Here is a 21,628-nt window from a genome sequence, read left to right as displayed (position 1 = left end):
GGCTTGTATTAATCATGACATAAACTACGTATAAATATCTTCCTTACGCTACACGTAGCAAATTTAAAATCTGAATCTGTGCATGGAAATTATTAATAAGTAAGCGCTCCATTTATATAACTTTATTTGAAAGCACATTTCCTGTTTCGTGAGAATTTTTTAACGACGTTTAAAGTTGTAATCAACATGCTTAACAGCTTTGAAGGACAACCGTGTGTATTTTCCTCCCCTTCTCCCGCGCCATCTATTGTGCACAGGAGCTGAACACTCGAAGCACGTTGGTTATACAGAAGGGGGAACATTTTAACACTTCTCGCCTACTTGTTATGTGGTACGCGTAAAAAATGACGTTTCTTGTGTTGCAATTCGATTAAAGCTGGCTCGTTTGCAGACAAAACGTAGCTAAACTGTGTTTTATGGAAGTGTGTTCCTGTACCAAACGTCTCATGAATTCATTCGAAACATGGTAAGTTTCTTTCTTCATTTTTTTTTAATATGAACTTTGAGCTTTAATAGTTTGTCTCAATGTCACCGATAGATCAATATGCAATGATCCATTGTTAAGAAAATACACGAGCGTCTCTGGCAGGGGGACAGGGAGACGCGTCCCCCAAATATTTTGAGTACGAGATAAATGGTTCAATGCTGGAAGTATTTATATCTAGGCCTATATGGAAGAAGTAAAAACATAGGCAGAACAAATTAAAGTTATGTCTGTTCGTAAACATAAGGTTAATGTGATTAGAATGTCCGCCTGACGTGTTGCACTTTCAAAGAAGGATTTTTTTAAAGTTACGCTTCTTGGTTCGTCAAAGTGGTCTCGGCTGTAGGCACATTTTTTTTTCATTAACAATTGGTTTCCATGACAAAGGGAGACTGGAGAAGGGAAGGAAAGGATGTATGGAAAGTTTATCTGCGAATTAAGAAGGGAAATCCACAAAGACAGGGAAATATACTATAGAAGCGAAGGTGGCAAGAAGAATTTTAAAAGATAGATACTGTAGAAGGGTAGCAAGGGACAATTACTATAACAATATAGAAACTAAAGATAGAAATGAGTGTTTAATGAGCGAATTGAGTTTGAGAAAAATAGAAAGAATACATTGAGGAGCCGGATGACAGCAAGAATAAACTATACGTACATTTTAGACAGTAATGTCCCTTTCACATTATCCGGCGATTTGCCGGATCCGGTTCCGGCGAATTGCCGGACGAGGTAGAAAGACATTGCAAGCAATGAAGCTCTTCACATATGTGCGGTGGTCACCGGACATTCATCCGGCGAGCAAAAACAGCCGGATCTCCCTGCTAGAATCCGGCGCGGCAAATCGCCGTGGATAGTCAAGCGGAACATTACAAGCAATGACGCTCTTCACATATACGCGGCAAACTACCGGATGGGTTTTGGGGGAGGAAAGAGCAGAAAGTGGCTGCTATAATATGGGAGCGTGTGGTTTTGTGTGTTATGTGGAGTGTGTTTGTGTATGTGGTTATGTTCTAGCCAAGTACATCTGGAGTAATTAACCAAACCTGTATATACAATATATGGGGAAAGATGACATGTAAAATTAATTGAAAACGACCAATACTACCGAAGTGTCGAAATCAATATAAATTATTATTTTTCTATGTAATAGAAGATTGGGAGATGTCCGTGTAGCACTGGACAAATGACCTTCTATAAATTTGTGGTGACCCAAAATTGAAATATACACTATCAAATATTTCAGCAATACAGTCTTTTGCTATATATTTATGTACTATTTTGCTACGCAAAGCAAGAGAGAATTCATGATGTGATATTTGATAAATATACCGTACTTTATATATTTTATAATTATCTGGCTGTAATTTCTTGAATAGTCCTCTGAATTCAGAGACCAGAGCAGTGCTTTAAAGAGACTTGAGTCAATAGTCGGAACGCTTAAAACAAAAGAATAAACCCGAAATAGTATAATAATAATAATAATAATAATAATAATAATAATAATAATAATAATAATAATAATAATAATAATCTAATATAAATAAAATAAAGAGTTTATGCATCTGTCTGTCTTTGTGCAGCCTAGGGACCATACGAGTGGACCGAAAGTTACCAAAATTTGGTCACGGGTACCCTGGTCCAGGCTCCAGATCAAACCGATGCGTGTTTTTCAAAATTCGAACCAGAGGTCTCATGGGGGCGTTTACCAGGACATCTAAAAGTAGTAGAAAATGACAGATATTAGTGTCAAATCCATAGATTTCGCGGTCGCTGAGATCAATGGTAACACTACCATTAGCGATGACTTCAGCCACCATTTGTATGCGGGTCGGGGATCACCAGAGGGGTGGGGGAAGGAATTTCGAGACATGTAAAAATAATCGAAAATGACCGATATTAATGTCAAATCCATAGCTTTCGGGGTCACTGAGCTTAATGGTGAAACTCAAGATAGCGTTTACTTTCACAGTTAGTCCCCATAAGCTAAGGAACTTGGGCCAGGAGATCATCGAGACATGTAAAAAATAATCCACAATGACCGATATTAGTGTGAAATTCACAGTTTTCGCGGTCTGAGATAAATGGTGATACATTCATTAGGATGATTTTCAAATTCAGCCACCATTATATGCGGGCCGGGAGTCACCGGGCTGGAGAATTGCGAGACATGTAAAAATAATCGAAAATGACCAATATTAGTGTCAAATCAATAGTTTTCGCTGTCGCTGAGATGAATGGTGATATTCCCAAGGCGTTGACGGTAATAGTTAAGAACAGCTACTTCTCATCTCCCGTACACGAGGATACATCTTACTGTTGCACTACCTAAACACCCTAAGTACAAGGGCAAGAACTCTGTCTATTACCTACTTTTTAACATCCTAGATAGTCATTGAATAATTCCTGAAGGTATGACGTTTCTCGTCCTTCCCTAAATGGGAAGTACGGCTCCTTAACTATAACCGCGTTGACTTCCAAATACAGCCCCCGTCGACTGGGATCCAGAGGCGTTGTTTTTTCAAAATTGGAACCAGAGGATCACAGAGGCGTTTACTTTCCATGTAAAAGTAGTAGAAAATGACAGATGTTAGTATCACATTCATAGTTTTTGCGGTATCGGCTGAAGACCAGAGGCGATTTTTTCACAATTCGAACCAGGGAGGGGTCTCAGGGGGCGTTTACCGGGACATGTAAAAGTAGTAGAAAATGACCAATATTTGTGTCGAATTCATATTTATCGAGGTCGCTCAGATGCATATTGATACTCCCGATAGTGTTTACGTTCAAATTCAGCCCCCATCGGCCTTCCCAATGAAAACATGTACGTTGTTGGATATATATTCACACAAAATGTATCTAATTTTAGAAATGTTTCTTAATTCTTCTCTCATTGTTCAGTTTGTTTACATTGATATTTTATCTGACCCGTGCGAAGAACCGGCATAACAGCTAGTAATAATAATAATAATGCCTACAGACCAGTCTTCGGGTCAGTGGCTGAATGTTGGCTTGAGATTCTCGGATAGACCTCAACGGTTGACTATCCCGAGAGGACTTGAGCCTGGTTTCTCATTCACAACAGTTGAATACCGGAACGGTATTTTAAATATCCAGAACCGGGCCGCTATTTTGCCCAAGATTATCAATTGCGGAAACAGTATAGAAAAATGTCTTCCAAAATACCGCTTCTCAAATAAAAAGTGCACATCTTTTCTGTGTGTGGCATGTTCTCTCATTCGGTAACAAACAGGCCCGTATCCACGGAGGGCTAGGGGGGCCAGGCCCCCTAAACTTTGGCTGGCCCCCTAAAAGTTTCACGGTAGGCTAATATCGTACTAAAAGTAAAATTATTGTTAGTTACATATGACACTTTCAATTACGTTTTTGTAGCGTATTGTATACATATATACAGAGAGAGAGAAGGAGAGAACTGTTACAGCCAACATTGCTGGAGGTTGAATACAGTTCCTAAATTTTGAACTCTGCCTCTGCAGCTGGGTCCGTACGCGATCCAACAACTCATCAAAAGATGCGATAGACATACAAAAGTAGTTAAAGAATTTTCCTTCGTCTTCCCTTAATTGTGGAAACAGTATAGAAAAATCTCCTTCAAGATACCGCTTCTCTAAAAAAGGGTGAACCCATATGTGTCTCTGACTTTTTTTTTCTGCCTTTGTCTTAACAAGGCGAGTAGAAAACATATTTTGCGTCTGTCCATTGCAACCACCACAACACGACAAGAGTCACTGAGTTTTGTTTCTTCAGTTGCACAGCAACCCTGCTCGCATATTTTTCATCCACGGCAAAACGCCGGATAATATGAAAGGGGCCGAAACCGGATCCGGCAAACAGCCGGAACCGGATCCGGCAAATCGCCGGATAATGTGAAAGAGGCATAACACGGAAAACAAAGTAATCGAGGATGGTTTATTGGACAAGTTCAAAAACATACAGCGAAATGAAGAACAAAAAGGTAGATAATATCTTTTGAGTTTATCAAGAATACAGAAGAATGAAAATCAAAAATTCGAAATCTAATCAAATGTCGTAAGACTTCTTTCAAAGAGTTAAGATTTGTTAGCTAAAAAATCGAAATACATGAGGACTACAGAACTACACTGTTGTAAATGCGTTTAAGAACACTCAGTTGACACCCTGGAATGTCAAGGTGTAGAAATTACCTAAGAATCATATTATATATAAACTTTTTTTCGGCAAGTTCACTGGAATCTACCAGTGATGGAAGAAAATTATGATAAATTGTGTTGCTAAAGGTAGAAAGAGCGGATGCCATTAGTAAAGTAGATTCCAGTTTAATCATAATTTTGACATAACTTTGGTTGGGATATACTAGCATTCTAGTCGTCCCACCCCCCAATTTTAACATTCCAGAGACGCCCATGAGAAAATATATATTGAGGAAATTATTAGAATAAATCATAACATTTTGTTTGCACTTTCTATACATTGACAAGTAACATCAAAAGATGAATACACAATACAGCGCCTAGCTAGGGGGGGAGCGAGTTGGGACGTCGCCCCGGGCGCTGATAGCAAGAGGTCCCCCAAGAAGCAAGAAGAAACAAAAAGTGTTGGAAATGAGTAAACGTGACGCTTCGCCCCGAAAAAGTATTGGCGCCCTATTAAATCAACATTGTTGTCGGTTTGCAGAGAAATAAATCTTGCTTATTACTCCGCTCGCAACCCAACGTTTCAATAAGAATCAAATGATTTGTTAATGACTATGTGATATGTATGGTATCGACTAATGACTTACAGTGTACGCAGGAGCGTTTTCAAAATCAAAAACTGTCAAAGTCTGAAATACGTGTTTGAGTTTGGTTAGTTAATCCCACTTTTCTACCTAATCGGATTAATCACGACGGTGAAACGAAGTTATGAAAATTAGAGAAATGATATATATATAAAAGGGGTAAAAGTAGGTCTGCAAAGGTAGGGGGACGATAGGTAACAGCATGACGTCACACCGTCCCCCTGCCTATCTTTGCCCATTGTAATTTTTTAGGAACTGGGGAGACGCCGTACATATTTTTGGAATTGGATAACGGTGTCCCCCCGCGTTCCCCCTCACTTTTACCGTATATATATATAAAATTGTGTGTTAGTGTATTTTAATATGTTAAATTATAATAAGTAACCTTAAATTCAGAATAGAACCTTCATTCATTAAGAAATTAAGTAATTATTATAATTTCAAACACATGTAGTAGCCAAACTATAGGGGAGAATGGGGGAATGGCGGTCACCTAAGCAAAAATCGTTATAATCTAGCTCGTAAAGCACGAAAAGTTTCCCTGATAAGTCGATCCTATAGGTAATTCTGTCTAGTTTGTGACCAATTTCAAAATACATATCTTATTTCATTACCAAACTAAAAACTAAAATATGAACATACTCAATTGACCGTTATTACCCACACGGTTGGGTAATGTCAGTCAGGAATTTCCACATGCTTTACATATATATATAGGGTGTTTAATAAGTAATGGTCATAAATTAAACCGTAGATAGTACATGCCAAAACTAACAAAAAAGTCTTAGTAAACATGTGTCCGCAAACGCTTCGTAACGGAGATAGGGGCTGTCAAAAGTTTGGGAAAATGAAGTTTAGAGACGAATATCTCAAAAAGTATGAATCGGACAGAGGGCGGTCCAATGAATGACTATCGAAGTCAGACATGCGCTATGCAGAAATGCATGGTTGATAACTCTGCAATGTGCGCGCAAGGGATTCCCCAAACAAACGGAGGGATTCCCGGAAAATTGTCTAAGGAAAGGGGGCTCGAGATGAACATCGAGGGCGAGTCTATCCACCAGTAATTCATACGTCGTGGTACCAGTACGAAAGCTCGAAAAGATACAAAATGGCGGACAATGTTTACGTGCCGTGTGTGGTTGGATAACCAACAGGAAATGAGAGAGGTAATCGAAGAAAGGGGGTGGTGCATGTTCTAAACTACTTCAGAGCACATTCCTAAGACGAATGCACATGTACAGAGTAGTCCTTTACTGTACCAATACCAAGGTAAAACAAACGATGCGCGAAAATGAATGGAATGGCCGAAAGGAACACTGGTAGAACATGCAAGCCAGCTGGAAATACTGAATCGGGGTTGCAACAGACGTTGAGCTCACCTTGGGTGCATGATGTTACGGGTTCAAATCCGCTGAAGTGCCCACTGAATGCAGTGGTTCTGATCTCAGATTTTCGAGAAAGGGTGGAACAATGGTGCGGACATATTCAACAGGATGCCGACATCTTATCACGAGTACGTGGATCTTTGCGAAAACGAGTACGAGCATGCATTCGCATGAATGGATGACACTTCCAACATTTACTTTAATGATAGAGGTACGTTAATTTCTCATGCATCTCTTCTGTGGTTACACATCTGGGTATTTACTGTTTACCTTATGATTAATGCTGTACACATTACCAACATGACGATTTCTGTTAGTTGATATGGAGAAACACTACATGTCCATCATTTTTTGCTTGTTGTAATACATTTACACGTTCAACATGCGGAATGTTTCAGATTCGCCTCCCACATACTCGAATGTTGTCATGTTTTCCCATTGCAATACAGTTTGCGGATATTCGTTACGTTAACTGCTTAGCACATAATGCTTCATCAGTGCCTCGCATACCGTTTGATTTACCTAAGTGCTGCCACACTTGTACGTATGCATTAGTTGTCGGAATTCTTCCTGGAGCAATTTTGAACGTACATCACCACACTTCGATTACCTCTGTCATTTCCTGCTGGTTATGCAACCACACACGGCACGTAAACATTGTCCGCCATTTTGTATCTTTTCGAGCTTTCGAACTGGTACCACGACGTATGAATTACTGGTGGATAGACTCGCCTTTGATGTTCATCTCGAGCCCCCTTTCCTTAGACAATTTTCCGGGATTCCTTCCGTTTCTTTGGTGAATCCCTTGCGCGCGCATTGCAGAGTTATCAACCATGCATTTCTGCATAGCGCATGTCTGACTTCGATAGTCATTCATTGGACCGCCCTCTGTCCGATTCATACTTTTTGAGATATTCGTCTCTAAACTTCATTTTCCCAAACTTTTGACAGCCCTTATCTCCGTTACGAAGCGTTTGCGGACACATGTTTACTAAGACTTTTTTGTTAGTTTTGGCATGTACTATCTACGGTTTAATTTATGACCATTACTTATTAAACACCCTGTATATATATATAAAACTTCAACACCATTAAGATCTCAAATTTATTCATTAACTTTAGGGTTATAGTTAAGGAACCGTACTTCCCATTTAGGGAAGGACGAGAAACGCCATACTTTCAGGAATTATTCATTGACTATCTAGGACAGTGTTTCCCAACCGGTGTGCCGCGGCACACTGGTGTGCCGTGAATGGGCCGCTGGTGTGCCGCGAGGAAATCGAAACAAATTATTAATTCTATAGCAATCAAATTGCAAGACAAAGGAAAAATGTATATTTGTATTTCACATTATTATGAACCTCTACTATGAATCTACAACTTTAAGTTTCATACCGTGTTACTTTTCTGTACATTTTTAATGTTGAAAAAATATTTGTTATCATTGTTACGACTATTATTGTTTCTTTATTGCTGCAGACTATTTCGTAACTTGAAATTTTAAAATATCATTCAATCCTTTCGACAAAGCAAACATGCATACAAATTACCTATATTTGTGTTTTAAAACTAAAAGAGATTTGTTTGTTCGTTCGTTATTTAGTGATCTTTCTTCTTAGTGAAAGGTTGGATACAGTTTTCGAAAAAGAAAGCTTAGTTTTAAAAACCTGAGTCCAATATTTCATTATAATTGTTTTCTATTTTTAAACTAGAATGAAAAATAAGCATAATTATTTACCACGGGGAAGAACCAGCGATTGAGCTTTCTTCTCTGTAAGATCAGTAATCACAGAAAAAAATGCCACGGTATTATATATATTTACAAAGAATAATAACTATGAGTGTGCCGCGAGAATTCAAGTTACACCCATAGTGTGCCGTGAGAATTCAAGTTACACCCATAGTGTGCCGCAAGTTGAAAAAGGTTGGGAAACGCTGATCTAGGATGTTAAAAAGTAGGTAATAGACTGAGTTCTTGCCCTTGTACTTAGGGTGTTTAGGTAGTGCAACAGTAAGATGTATCCTCGTGCACGGGAGATGAGAAGTAGCTGTTCTTAACTATTACCTCGGGGAGCCCCGGTCACTGACTGCCATTACCCCATGCGTTTGACCAGGGCTACCCAAAACGCATGTTTTGAGTAAAACACGGTCAACATCAACAAACAAACAAACAAATGAATGCATTAATTTATAGATTACTTTAGAACTACGTAAGCATAGTGTCTACCTAAAAAGTCACTTAATAATATTATCAAATGGAATAGTATTTACAGTGTCGAATATTTTGCCTAATATTACATCAAACGCGGCAAAAAACAAAAAAAAAACATGTGTTCATTTAATACCTATCACTCCTACAATGGCGTCGCGCTCAAAATTAGTTTGGCAGCTGCCAGTAAGGCGCCATCATTTGCTTCTATTTCGTCAAGTTTTTCACGCTATATCGCCCTGACCGGCGCTAAAAATGTTATTTGTGTGGTTACATACAGAATAAAATTCCAAAAGTTTACAATTATTACTGGAAATTAATACTGTTTCCCATTTCCAACATTTTAAAAACACGTGGTTTCTAACTGAAATTTCATTCCTTATCGATAGTATGAAATATTGTAAATTTCCATAACTGTTCTCAAAGTGGATTTGTATACAACTGAAGATAGTTTTGTCAAGTTTAACAAAAAATCCAGAATAAACCTCTTGAAAACAGTTCTTATTTATAAAAGAATACATAATGATCGCTTTTGGTTGTTGCAATGATCTGTCCAAGCAGCTTGATAAAAATTCGGTGTAGCATAACAACAAAAGCTGTTTCTCGTATATGTAAAAAGAAAAAAAGGCTTGGTGAGTGTAGGGGTGCGTCGAGTTCTACTTCGCCCCAGGCGCCGAAATCTCTAATTACGGCTCTGAGTGGCACGAAAGTATCAGATGTTCTTCATTCTAGCTTCCAAACTACATGTAACGAATAAAAAAATATGGGGGATGGGGCTAGGGAAAGATAGCTAATCCCCTATTTGTGATTAACAACATTGTGGCCGTGAGTTTCATGATTTTTTCAATTTCCTTCCACATTTTTATACCACCAAATATACGAGGGCTATCCAGAAAGTAGATTACGTTTTGGAATAAAAAATCAACAAAGTATAGGAAACAAATTTTATTATATACAGATGAAAGCCACACACAAATACTACTTTTCGACATAGTCACCATTCAAATTAAGGCATTTATCGTAGCGATGTACGAGCTTGGAAATTCCTTCGTCGAAAAATTCGGCCGCCTGCGACTTCAACCACTTCGTTACCTCTTCTTGCAGCTGTTCGTCGTCATCAAAACGTTGCATAGCCAGCCACTTCTTCATTGCTGGGAATAGGTGGAAGTCGCTCGGTGCCAGGTCGGGACTGTACGGCGGATGAGGAAACAACTCCCACTGAAAAGATTCAAGAACTTCACGCGTGACATTTGCCGTGTGGGGCCGGGCGTTGTCGTGAATCAACAAGATCTTAGAGCTCAACATTCCTCTGCGCTTGTTTTGAATTGCTCTTCTGAGGTTTTGCAGAGTTTGGCAATACCTTTGAGCGTTTATTGTAGTGCCTCTTTCCAGGAAGTCCACCAAAATCACACCTTTTCTGTCCCAAAAAACAGTCGCCATCATCTTCCTTGCCGACATTGTTTGCATGCATTTCTTGGGTTTTTGGGGAGAACCTGTGTGCCCCCACTGCATTGATTGCAATTTCGTTTCACAGTTCACGTGTTTCACCCATGTTTCGTCACCAGTAACGATGCGATCGAGTAAAGAGTCACCATCCTTATTGTAGGCGTCCAAAAAGTGCAACGCTGCAGCCATTCGCTGATTTTTGTGGTCCTCTGTCAAGATTTTTGGAATCCATCTTGCACAAAACTTGTGGTAACCAAGCTTTTCGCTGATGATTTCGTGCAACAAACTTCGCGAAATTTGTGGAAAACTCAAAGAAAGTTCCGTTATTGTGAACTTTCGATTTTCACGGACTTTAACATCGACTTTTTCGACAAGTTCGGCAGTCACTTTGCTGGGTCTCCCACTTCGATCTTCGTCGTGAACATTGGTTCGGCCATTTTTAAATCTTATGACCCACTGTCGCACTCCACCTTCAGTGATAATGTTGTCCCCATACACTTCACACAGCTGCCGATAGATTTCTATCGGTTTACAGTTTTTTGCTGTCAGAAACCTTATTACTGCACGCACCTCGCAGCTCGCGGGATTTTCAATTAACGCAGACATTTCAAACCGTCACAGTATCTTAACGGAGCACAGCACGAACCTCTCACTAGCACGGCTAGATGCCGACTGAGCTGCGCAACGCTCTGACCCCAAGATGGCCGCGCTAGCCCCGCCCCAGCGGACACAGACGAAAACGTAATCTACTTTCTGGATAGCCCTCGTATTTCATAATCATTTATTTTCATTATTCCGTCTCCTTTAGCATAAGGACAAAACTTCTAACATAAAAGTGCAAAATTCCATTTAAATAAAAATAAAATCAGTAAAAAACAAACATAGATAACAATTGTTTACTTTCGTCACTTTATTTTTATTTAAGGAAATGAGGATAGATCTAAGATAGGTTGCTAAGTAGGTAGATTTGGAGTTTTAACATTACGTTCAGCACCAAGACAATATGAGACATGAGCCTTCAAATTAATACAGGATTCGACCAATGTGAGCTCCTATCAAGAATCGAACTTGGTCTTGTGCGGCAAAGGAACATATTTTTACCCTATAGCCACAAGGAGGCTGAAGATCTAGAGTCACATATCAACTTGTATAGTTGGATACAGTGGCGTCGAAATTTAAGTCAGGGGGATATTTTGCAATTTGTGATTGTCTTACCAACAAGGATATAAGCTATATCGGCAAGGGTGTGAGTCTAGTATACTCGTCCCTGGTTTTCACAAATTAAAAGGGTGTAATAGTGATCCGACGTTCTGAATTATTCATAATTTCCCACTTAGCTCTGTAGAGTGACCAATATCCACAAGAAACAGCACTATATATTTTTAATAAAACACACCACCCACTTTGGAAGTGTAAAACAGAGGCGTAATTTGGGACACCAGGGAAGGACAAATGCCATTTTGTTGAATTTGAAATTTATACATATTTAAACCAATGGAATAATATAAGGTGCTATCCCATTTTATGGGAGCATAAATTTGTAAAATCTAAGGAAGGAATATGTTACTTGATTTCACACACAAAAAAAAGTATAGCTAAACCGAGCGAAGTAGCTCAAGTGGTAGAGCGTTGGCTTCGCATTCGGGAGGTCGTGGATTCGATTCCCGCTGCCGACCATCCTGACTGGGGTTTACCAGGGTTTCCTGGGTATGGGTTTCCGGCAAATGCCGGGATGGTACCTACTAAACAGGCCCTGGCCGATGCCTTCCCAAATCCTTTCCATTGTTGTTGTTGTTGTTGTTGTTGTTGTTAGATATCCAGTGTAAAATGGCCTCTGAGCTGTATCTGGTGGTTGTTAAATAAATAAATAAATAAATAAATAAATAAATAAAATAAAATAAAATAAACATATCAGGACCGTACCTCTCGCATATACAATAAGGTAGAAATATGAAATGCAATGTGTGCTTTTTACCACGTAGCACTTTGTAAGAAAAACAGGATGTGTTGCAACTGCTATGTTGAAAGCAGTGTACCAAGTGATCACAAAAATGTCGCAAAGCTTTGCCACACGCAAGACCTGTATTTTTATGCCATGTGGTGTATTTTCCCACTATTCTTGTTTATGTGTGTACTCACTATCGCTGACGCGTCTGTTCCCTACGGACGCACCCCTGCGCGACCCCCCTCATCTGCTCTGATTCGGTTAGATAGCATTTATGCGTTTTAATAGCCACCAAGCACAGGTTGGTTCGTATTTTATGTACTGTAGTTTTGTCGTATGCCCACACGCTGTATTTATACCCAGCCCCTCCTAAAGTCACTCTGCACCCATTAGTACAACTTTTCCCTTAAGAAACACTTCCTAAGGCAATAAGCGTGCATTTCCTGCCAGCAGAAGTTTATATTTCGTTAATATAAGTATACTCCCATAAAATAGAAGCATGTAACAACGTGAAATTTCACTCGCATTGGAGGATCTTGCTCAAATGATCTTGATCAAAAATCTCAAATTACGCTGTTGGTGTAAAATACTGGTACAATATGTAATTTATTAAATTCAGCATGTTAATTTAAATTGGAACTTGGAAACTGAATTTTCTACTCTAGATCTTATACGTTGCTCCCAAATCTGTTAAATCGTGGTCCATAAAACCGAGAGATAAGTGTATATAATGAATTCATTCAACAGTGCGAACAATTCACACTTTCCCCTGGATTTGCGTTAGTAAGTGCCATGGTTCTCGTGTACCATAACGTTTCAGATTTGCAGATTTATTTGTTTTCCTCTATTTGATTTTACACTCACGCAGAAGTGTGTGGAAGAAAGTGAGTAAACTAATTCTGGTACGAGGAGGTATCAAAAAGTTAGTGCGGTGGTCTAGAAGAAACCTACTCTGAAGAACTCTGACACCATGGTGGTATTAGTCCTTCTCTAAGCAGTGATCGTGCCTAGTGACACATTTTACCAGCGATTCTTCGCTTTTCGTAACTCCCTCTTGCAAAAGTCTGTTGTTTGGCTTTGAAACCACAACTCGACTTCAGAAGTGACGTCTCTAGTGCCAAATTATGTCCTCTGAGTGAACGCTTCATTTTGGGGAACAGAAGTCACTTCGTGCTAGGTCCGGTGAATGTGGGAGTCGAACAATATTTCATATCCTAATTCATCATGCATGCATGGACTGTATGAACTGAAAACACCAGCACCAGCTATCTGACAACACTAGCTCCAGCATCACTTTTCTCATGTGGTTCGGATTCCTCATTAATCAGTAGGTCCACATCTCATATAGCCTTGCTGCTGAACAGGACGTTAAACTCCAAATCATAATCATCATCCAGCATCCCTTTTGTGACCGATCCACGATGTTTCTTCTTCAATTCCTATCGTAACTTAGCAGATGGGAATAGTTTTCCCCCCATGGTAGATAATCTGTCATGATGACCCCTTTACAGTTCCAGTAAACGGAAAGCATCACCTTGGTGGTAGAATTCTTCACCCTTGCTTTTTTAGGGGCGAGGAGGAGGGGTGTTTCCATTGTTTGCTCATTTCCTTTGTTCCTGGGTCACAAAGATAAACCCAATTTTCAACTATTTTCACTAGTCTGCCTGAAAGGTCCCCTTAGTCCACCTCACAGCGATCCAACATTTTTCTAGTAGCGTCCTCGCGACTTTTCTTCTGGAAAGGTGTGAGGAGTCGTGGTACCTACCTGCTGACATTTTTTTCTGAATGATATTCCAGGCGAACCCATAACTCATACCCAGGCCCGTATTTAAGTAAGTGCTATTCTGTGCTCGAGCACAGGGCAGCAGTATTTAGGAGGGCGGCAAAATTTTGGAGATTTTAAAAATTAAACGAAATGAAATCTTTAAGATTTACGCCCTACGATTATGCCGGTGAGGGTAAAGAAGACTGTGATGATGAGGATGAATGAATGGTGGAATGAAGAAAGTGGGAGGAAACGGGAGAACCCCTAGAAAACCCACGCACACCGTGCTTGTCCACCACGAAGCCCACTTGGCTCGAGGTGGGATCGAACCAAGGACCCTATAGGCACCAGAAGTGAACGCTCTACCACTGAGCCACCGCGGTCCTCAGGATTTTTTTTAAGATTCACAATAAAGTAACATTTAAAACTAGAAACCCTTAGAGTCCCGCGCAAGCTGGAGAAAATATGTTAATGTGTTTTAATTCGCTCTAATTACAGTAGTTACTAATTAGCTAGCTTATCTGATTATTTTTAAAAAGTCATTCTCTCCCACTCCCACCCAAAGGGGTGAGGATGAGCTTGAACATCATGAAAACTGATACCGTTAAACTCAGCGACCTCGAAAACTATGAATTCAACACTAATATCTGTCATTTTCGATTACTTTTAAAATCTCGTCCCCTCCCTGGAGAGTGGCGTATGACCTTAAAGCTGAATTGGATTAAAACTGTTACTATTCATCTCAGCGATCCCAAAAACTATGAATTCAACTCTAATATTGGTCGTTTTCCGGAGGGGGAGGCAAAATTTGTGCGGGGGACGGCAAATTATTTAGAGCACAGGGGCGCACAATATATAAATACGGGCCTGCTCATACCTATTGTACACATAACACTTCCAATAGTTATCCTCCTCTCTTTCATTATGACCTTACGTTTCTCCAAGAATGCGGCATTATCAGTGAAAAATTATGTTCCAGATCTACATGCATTCGCGCTGCTCATGTGTCCAATTTGGAATTGCCGTTTCAACTTGGATACAATCTCATAGGATGGGCTTTCATCCCTCAGAGATTTCTTTCATCTCTTCGTAGATCTGCTTTACTGATTTGCCTGCAGATGGAGGAACTTAATTCCGCTCCGTACTTCAGACTTGTTAATCATCGCACCTTCAATGATTTACCAGCGAAAACAGAAAGAAATAATTCTAAGGGGTCCAGAATTTTCATGGTTAACATACAAGGACCTAACTGTAAGAGGCATGTCCGGGAGGCCTTCTGGGTGATTGCACGAACTCTTTGATATATCCTCGTATATTTGGTGACGACGATGTTTTTATTTATCAAAGATGTAGTCAATAAACCACACAAACCGTGATGCTGAAAATAGACATTATTTAGATTCCGAACAATAATAAAATATCGTTCCTTATCTCCTATGGAAAAAAAAAAAGGAAAGAAAACTCGTTAAAAACAATAGTACTTCTGGCTGCAGATAAACGCTTCTTTTAAACAATCTCACTGCGAAACATAATTAGACGCTTAATGAATACTGCTCATGTTCTATCACGATTCATTAAACACATTAATAATGGTAAATGAACTTTCCTGATTATGCTACAAGTGAATCAGTCTTAAGGCAATTTTAAATACTTATATTCTTCGAGTTTTATTTCGTATCTTTTAATCACTATTCAATATGATAATCTGTTGTTTATACTTCGTTCGAATAATTATAGACCACTTTTAAAACTACACGTAAGCTATTGTTATCGTCGCTGCAAATAGGTATTTGAAAACAAAGCACTTTCATCATAAAGTTATTACTTTCGTTGTTCGTAAATGATGTGCTTTTTACCTTCGTTGTAATCTTCGAGAAATGTTACTTTTTTCTTGTAATTCTTTTGTTTCGAAAACTCTTGTTTCAACAAGCAAGAGCTTTATTTTATATATAGTCAAAAAGTTCCTATGGACATGTGGGGAAAAGTGCATAGTTTCAGAGCTAGGGCTGTACAAAATCGCGAAAAAGTCAAATTTCAAGAGGCCGTATCTCGAATTCGAGAAATCGAATGGTGGTCCTTATCAGCGTAAAGGAAGTTGCGCATACACAATCCAAAAATGTATATTTCATTAGTGTTCAATGAATGTACAGATTATTCCCTGCAGGGTGAAATTGCCAGACATGCCATCATCTGAATTTTGAGATATGCTCTGACTTTATGAAATGAAATGAAATGAAATCTGTGAGTCTTACGTCCCACGGTTATGCCGGTTAGGCTAAAGCAGACGATGATAATGAGAGATGAGTGAAATGGTGGAATGAAGAAAGTGGGAGAACCCCGAGAAAACCCACGAGCACGGTGTTTGTCCACCACAAAGTTCACTTGGCGGGAGCTGGGATCGAACCCGGGACCCCAAGCGCCAGAGGTGAACGCTCTAGCACTGAGCCACCGCGCCCCCTGTACTCTGACTTTATGATTGGTCCAAAGTAGGTAAACGATAAACCTTGACAGCAGTGAACAAGGAATCCTTTGGCGCGATGTCGGAAGTGTTAAGGATCGTCAAGTGCACGGCCTCTCGTACTCGAAAACACGCATGCTGCGATGTTTTCTTTCACACTTATAAGTGAACAAAACGTGAAATATACCATGACGAAATATATCGCATCATACGTTATTCCGAACACAAAAGAACATGAGCTGCCGGTTCCTAACACTTCCGACTTCCCTCCAAAGCACTGGATGTCGATTGTTGTCAAGGCTTACCTCCTGCCTACTTTTGACCATTCTTGAAATCAGAGTATATCTAAAAACTCTATAATATGAATAGTCTAAAATGTAAAGAACAACAAAGTAATTCAAGTCAGACTGCTTCAAGGAAAATGAAAAGAGTGCAATGTACAGAACGATATAGTCATCAAGTGAACAGAGGGACATTTTCAAAATACAACTTCGAAGTCAATGTTCATTATGATATTCCAATCCTCCGACCTTTGAGCTCAGAGTGGACAATATTAGAGCAGGTGTATTTCTCCTAGTGCAATTTGACTGTAGTTCTTCCAGAAATAGGATTAAATATCGGTATGTGTATGTGTCTGAAAGTGGTGTACAGTCCGCAGCAAAAAACCTGCAACATGAGCATGTAAGTTTGTGAAACGACGATGTTTTTGCTTCTAAATAAGTGTGCAGGGGAGGACGCCTAGGTTTCTCCTGGCGTGATTTGTGTCATTTAGACGTTATGTTGATTCCCTGAGCTGTTAACGTATTTTTACAATAAACTTACATGCTCATGTTGCGGGTTTTTTGCTGCAGACTGTCCAATGTAGAGGGAGATGGAGACATTAGACTAACAATTCTGAAGTGCATGGAAACAGTTGTACAAACATTTGTTTTGATGAAAACGACAGATCTTATGTCTTATTTGATCAAGTTTAAATATACTTCCAGCACCTATTTTACCGATAAAGGATGAATGTCCAGAAGCAATAGACGTTTTTGAAAAGAACTAAAGAGTTTTGAAGCGAATCCTTGCCTCCTACAAGACTGTCAAACCAGCTTAAATACCCATCTTAGAAAAAATGTGATTTATCATAATTTGTTTCTAAGCCTTGTGGTTAATGTTTCTATGTAGACGTTTTTGGTAGTTATGCTTGGTTTGGTTTCTCTCAGCAAATTCATGTTTCTTAGAGTTAATATAAAAGTTTATTCTTCATTGTTTAATCTAAATAACAATAAACACGTATTGAAATCTTAAGAACTTGATTTTATTCACTTTCTTGTATAAATCTGCAAATGTCCCGTGCGTAACGTTACGCACGGGACAACATTTCTATACCTCATGAAATAAATAAGGAGAATAATACAAAAAATTAATAAGCACCACTAACGGGCTAATAATAATTCTACTTTGGTGCAAAAGTTTCAATACTTCTACAATTACAAAGGAAACACGAAAAATACATATTTTCTATTACGCATAGTACAGCAAAACATGAGAAAACTACGATTTCAGCCTACCAGAATCAATCATTAATTAAAACAAAATTGTCATATTTTTTGTCAAAGGTCCACTTTATATTTTCTGTTATTGTTCATATAATTACAGATTTAGAATTTAGTTTTAAAATTATTTGAAAATTGGGATCTGTGAAAAGCATTCAGCATGGTGTAGAACAGATAAAGTCTATGTGGTCAAAACCTAACAAGTATATTTTACATAAAGATTTTAAGTGTGTCAGTATATAGTTACACTATTTCTTAATAGAAAAACATAAACATCATAGTTTCAAATTAATTTTGAAAATTTAATGAGTGGACCAGTTTCCAGAGAATAGCCCTCCAGTGAATTTATGAAATCGGATCAATCATTTGTAATAACCCTGTAGATTGTGTAGTTATCTTACAGCAAAGAAATCAGTTATTATTATTATTATTATTATTATTTTCTGAAAAACAAAACGATAACATTTATAAATGTTATGGACAACGGTCTGTAGCGTATGATAATTTCTTCTATGGTCAGGCCTGAACATTTAATTTATAAAGTTTTACTGGTATGGCCAGACATGTATAAACATGTTTTTCGAGACAGTTCTAATATAATACGAAAATAAGCCATTAATAGTGGGATGTATTATCAATTATAAAGAAGTAATTTTTGTGAGGAATAAAAAGCTAAACGTAGAAAATCTTCGGAAAGCAAATCAGTTTCAATATACTTTATCTTGAGTATTATCATTGAACATTTAGTGAGTAAACTACGCTCGTAATTCCAAAAATTTTGAAATAACGAACTTAAGGCCATATTGTAGATGTCATAAAGTACGCATGAGGATTTACATTGAATCATATTGTTTTGTTGATTTCACTGACGTCTATCAATTTTAAAAAAGAAACGCAAATCCTATCGCAGCATTTTTAGAGTTGTTAAAAATATACTTTTGTATGTTATGTGAAAGTTCAAGGCAATGTTGTCTAAATAGTGGTTTGAAGTTCACGTATTGAGGACAATGCCAACAGATAAATGCCTATTTTGTTATCTTGTTTGACAATCTGGTTATTGCTTGTATTGAGCTATCGAAGAAACACTTTGTATGACATTAGCGGATATTGTGGTTAACTGCTTAATCACCGGAACCGCGTTGCGGTCATTACGCTTGTCACTCCGAGATTATTTATTTATTTAATCATTCTTTTGAAGTACGTATTTTGTTTCGTATGTATTTCTAAAAGTAAGTTTCGCGTTTCCTGTTCTATTATTGAACACTAGAAATTCAATTGGTAAAGTACTTTTTTCCGGGTATCTAAAAATAAATATAACAAAATCGATAACAAAACGAGAAAAGATTGAGTAAACCGGTTCTGATGGTTCATTGTTCCACTCAACAGCAAACAAGACAGTGCGACACGAAGTGCCTTTTCGGAAAAGTAGTGAATTCTACAGATTGGAAAAAATAAACAAAAAGCATGTGTTCGCAAACAGTGCCGTTGTGATACATGTACAGTATGTTTGTTCAAGTGGTTGTGATGTAGATTTGTGCAGATTTATTGTCGTATGGAAAATAGTTCTTTTCGCTACGTACTGTTTTGTGGATTTCTGTAGGCTTATCAACTTTTCGTTTCCTACTTCGAGCTGTAAGTGCATTTTTTCTAAATTCTTACTATTAAAAATAATAGTAATTCTTATCGAAATTTATTATTATTATTATTATTATTATTATTATTATTATTATTATTATTATTATTATTATTATTATTATTATTATTATTATTATTATTATTATGAGACTGGATGTTAGGCAAAATGCCTATTCTTTAATATTAAAAATATGATCAAAAATAACATTTAAAAGTTTATATAGGCGTTTATAGTTTCAATTTAAGCCAATTTTATTTTGCCTATTTTGCCTATTTCGCCCGTTCCTGCCTAAATAATTGCTTTAGAGCCTAATATTGCCTATTCGGTGCATTTTCTTCAAAATAATACTTTATTAGTGGAAAATATATTTAATTTAGTATTTCAAGAAAGGATTCTGGATACTGAAATATATGTTGTTTATAGCGATAAGAGGGCGTAAAACTTTGAACTGTTATGTGCATTGATAAATTGCTGTAAAACTTTGGACTGCTGTGTGTACTGATAAAGTGAATAAAATTTGGACTGTTATGTGTAGTGCAAAGTGCTGTACAGAATGTATTTACAAAATATACATGGAATACATGTCAAGCTTCGTTTTTATATATACAGTGAAAGAAGATATCAACAAACAGATATGTTTCTCCATTCATTGAACATTTGCATCTTTTTAATTGTATTGAGTATTTATCTTCATTATTTCGAGTTACATTTTAGTATCTATTTTACTGCTTATTTTTAAAATTTTAAGTGCCTATTGCCTGCCTATTTTCCAGGTTTTTAGTGCCTAAACATCCGGTCTCTAATTATTATTATTATTATTATTATTATTATTATTATTATTATTATTATTATTATTATTATTATTTGAATTAGTGGTGTGTGGATTCACTGAATCATTAGTTTTTGACTTTTTTCAACTTTATGCAGTAGGATTGCAAGAAAGGTTCATAAAACATGTGCTCCATATTCCATTAAAATTAAAATACCCTCTACAAAAGTTCAATATGTGCCCCTTTGGTGGTATGACACACGTCCAGACGATACGTACTCGAGCTCATTTCATACATTTTGTAGTATAGTACTGTCGAGTGTCTGAAATGAAAAGTTTTGTATGTATTACTGGTTCATAGAAAAAATGGTGCCATATAATATTTGTCGTTGCGTGAGTACGTATTGGTTATTTGTCTTCCCGTTGAGTTAAGAAAGCTACAAGAATTGCGTTTTAATTGCAATTAAAAGCAATATTGCAATTGCGTATTTCTTTAAATATCGTAGGATACAGGTATGCCTGTAGTATTTACTGTCTTTCATTATCTAACCCGGGATGTACTTGAACCTGAACCCACAAAATAGGGATAATGTATATATTTTCTGAAAGCTGGGGTCAAGATAAAATCAAAACGGGTTATCAAAATTGGGGAGGTCTCATGCATTCCGCTTGGAGGCAGCACTTTACTCATTTTTATTAAAATCTTTAAGCATGCCTTTAGCCTAACCGGCATAACCGTGGGACGTAAAACTCAAAGATTTCATTTCATTTTTTTTTTTCCAATCTATATACATCACCCCTGCTTTGTGGGTTCAGGTTCAAGTACATTCCTAGTAAGAGTAATAACATACATTTAATGGCATGTGTGAAATTAAAAATATAAGTTGTTCATTAATCCCCAGTTTCAACATAACTTCTACAAAACAAGCCTCATTATTCATTACTATGATTACTGTTATTCCTTCTATTTATTTGCTTTGCAAATTCGTTATTAAATAATCTGATCACACAAAATTCCAGACAGAATTTTAAGATGTTCATGAGCAAGCAATCAAATCTCTTCTTAAACTTTCGTTATTTATGAGTACCTTCTTGCGTTGCTCTTGTCAATTTACTTAATGAAATATGAAATACGATATATGGTATTTTAACTAAAAAAGATAGTATCCTATTAGTTATACAACCTTTCGTCAAACAACCAGGAAAACTA

The 21,628-nt window shown here is 37.6% G+C and overlaps 1 protein-coding gene across 2 annotated transcripts in view; it reads left to right on the top strand.

Moving 5' to 3' along the window:
• The first annotated feature begins 204 nt into the window (after positions 1 to 204).
• Positions 205 to 21,628, top strand: part of LOC145662293 (lipopolysaccharide-induced tumor necrosis factor-alpha factor homolog) — a 60,242-nt gene continuing 38,818 nt past the window's right edge. The window contains exon 1 of one of the 2 annotated variants that reach the window (XM_081727703.1): positions 205 to 466. The gene's annotated coding sequence lies outside the window, so the exon portion shown is untranslated. Of the gene's footprint in view, positions 467 to 19,143; positions 19,646 to 21,628 lie in introns of those variants that run through there. The other variant, XM_081727704.1, reaches the window with a different exon arrangement.

This window comes from Thermobia domestica, chromosome 10 (genome assembly GCF_964235325.1).
Source record: "Thermobia domestica chromosome 10, izTheDome1.hap1.1, whole genome shotgun sequence".
NCBI classification, from domain to species: Eukaryota; Metazoa; Arthropoda; class Insecta; order Zygentoma; family Lepismatidae; genus Thermobia; species Thermobia domestica.
This window is presented reverse-complemented; position numbering and strand designations above follow the sequence as displayed.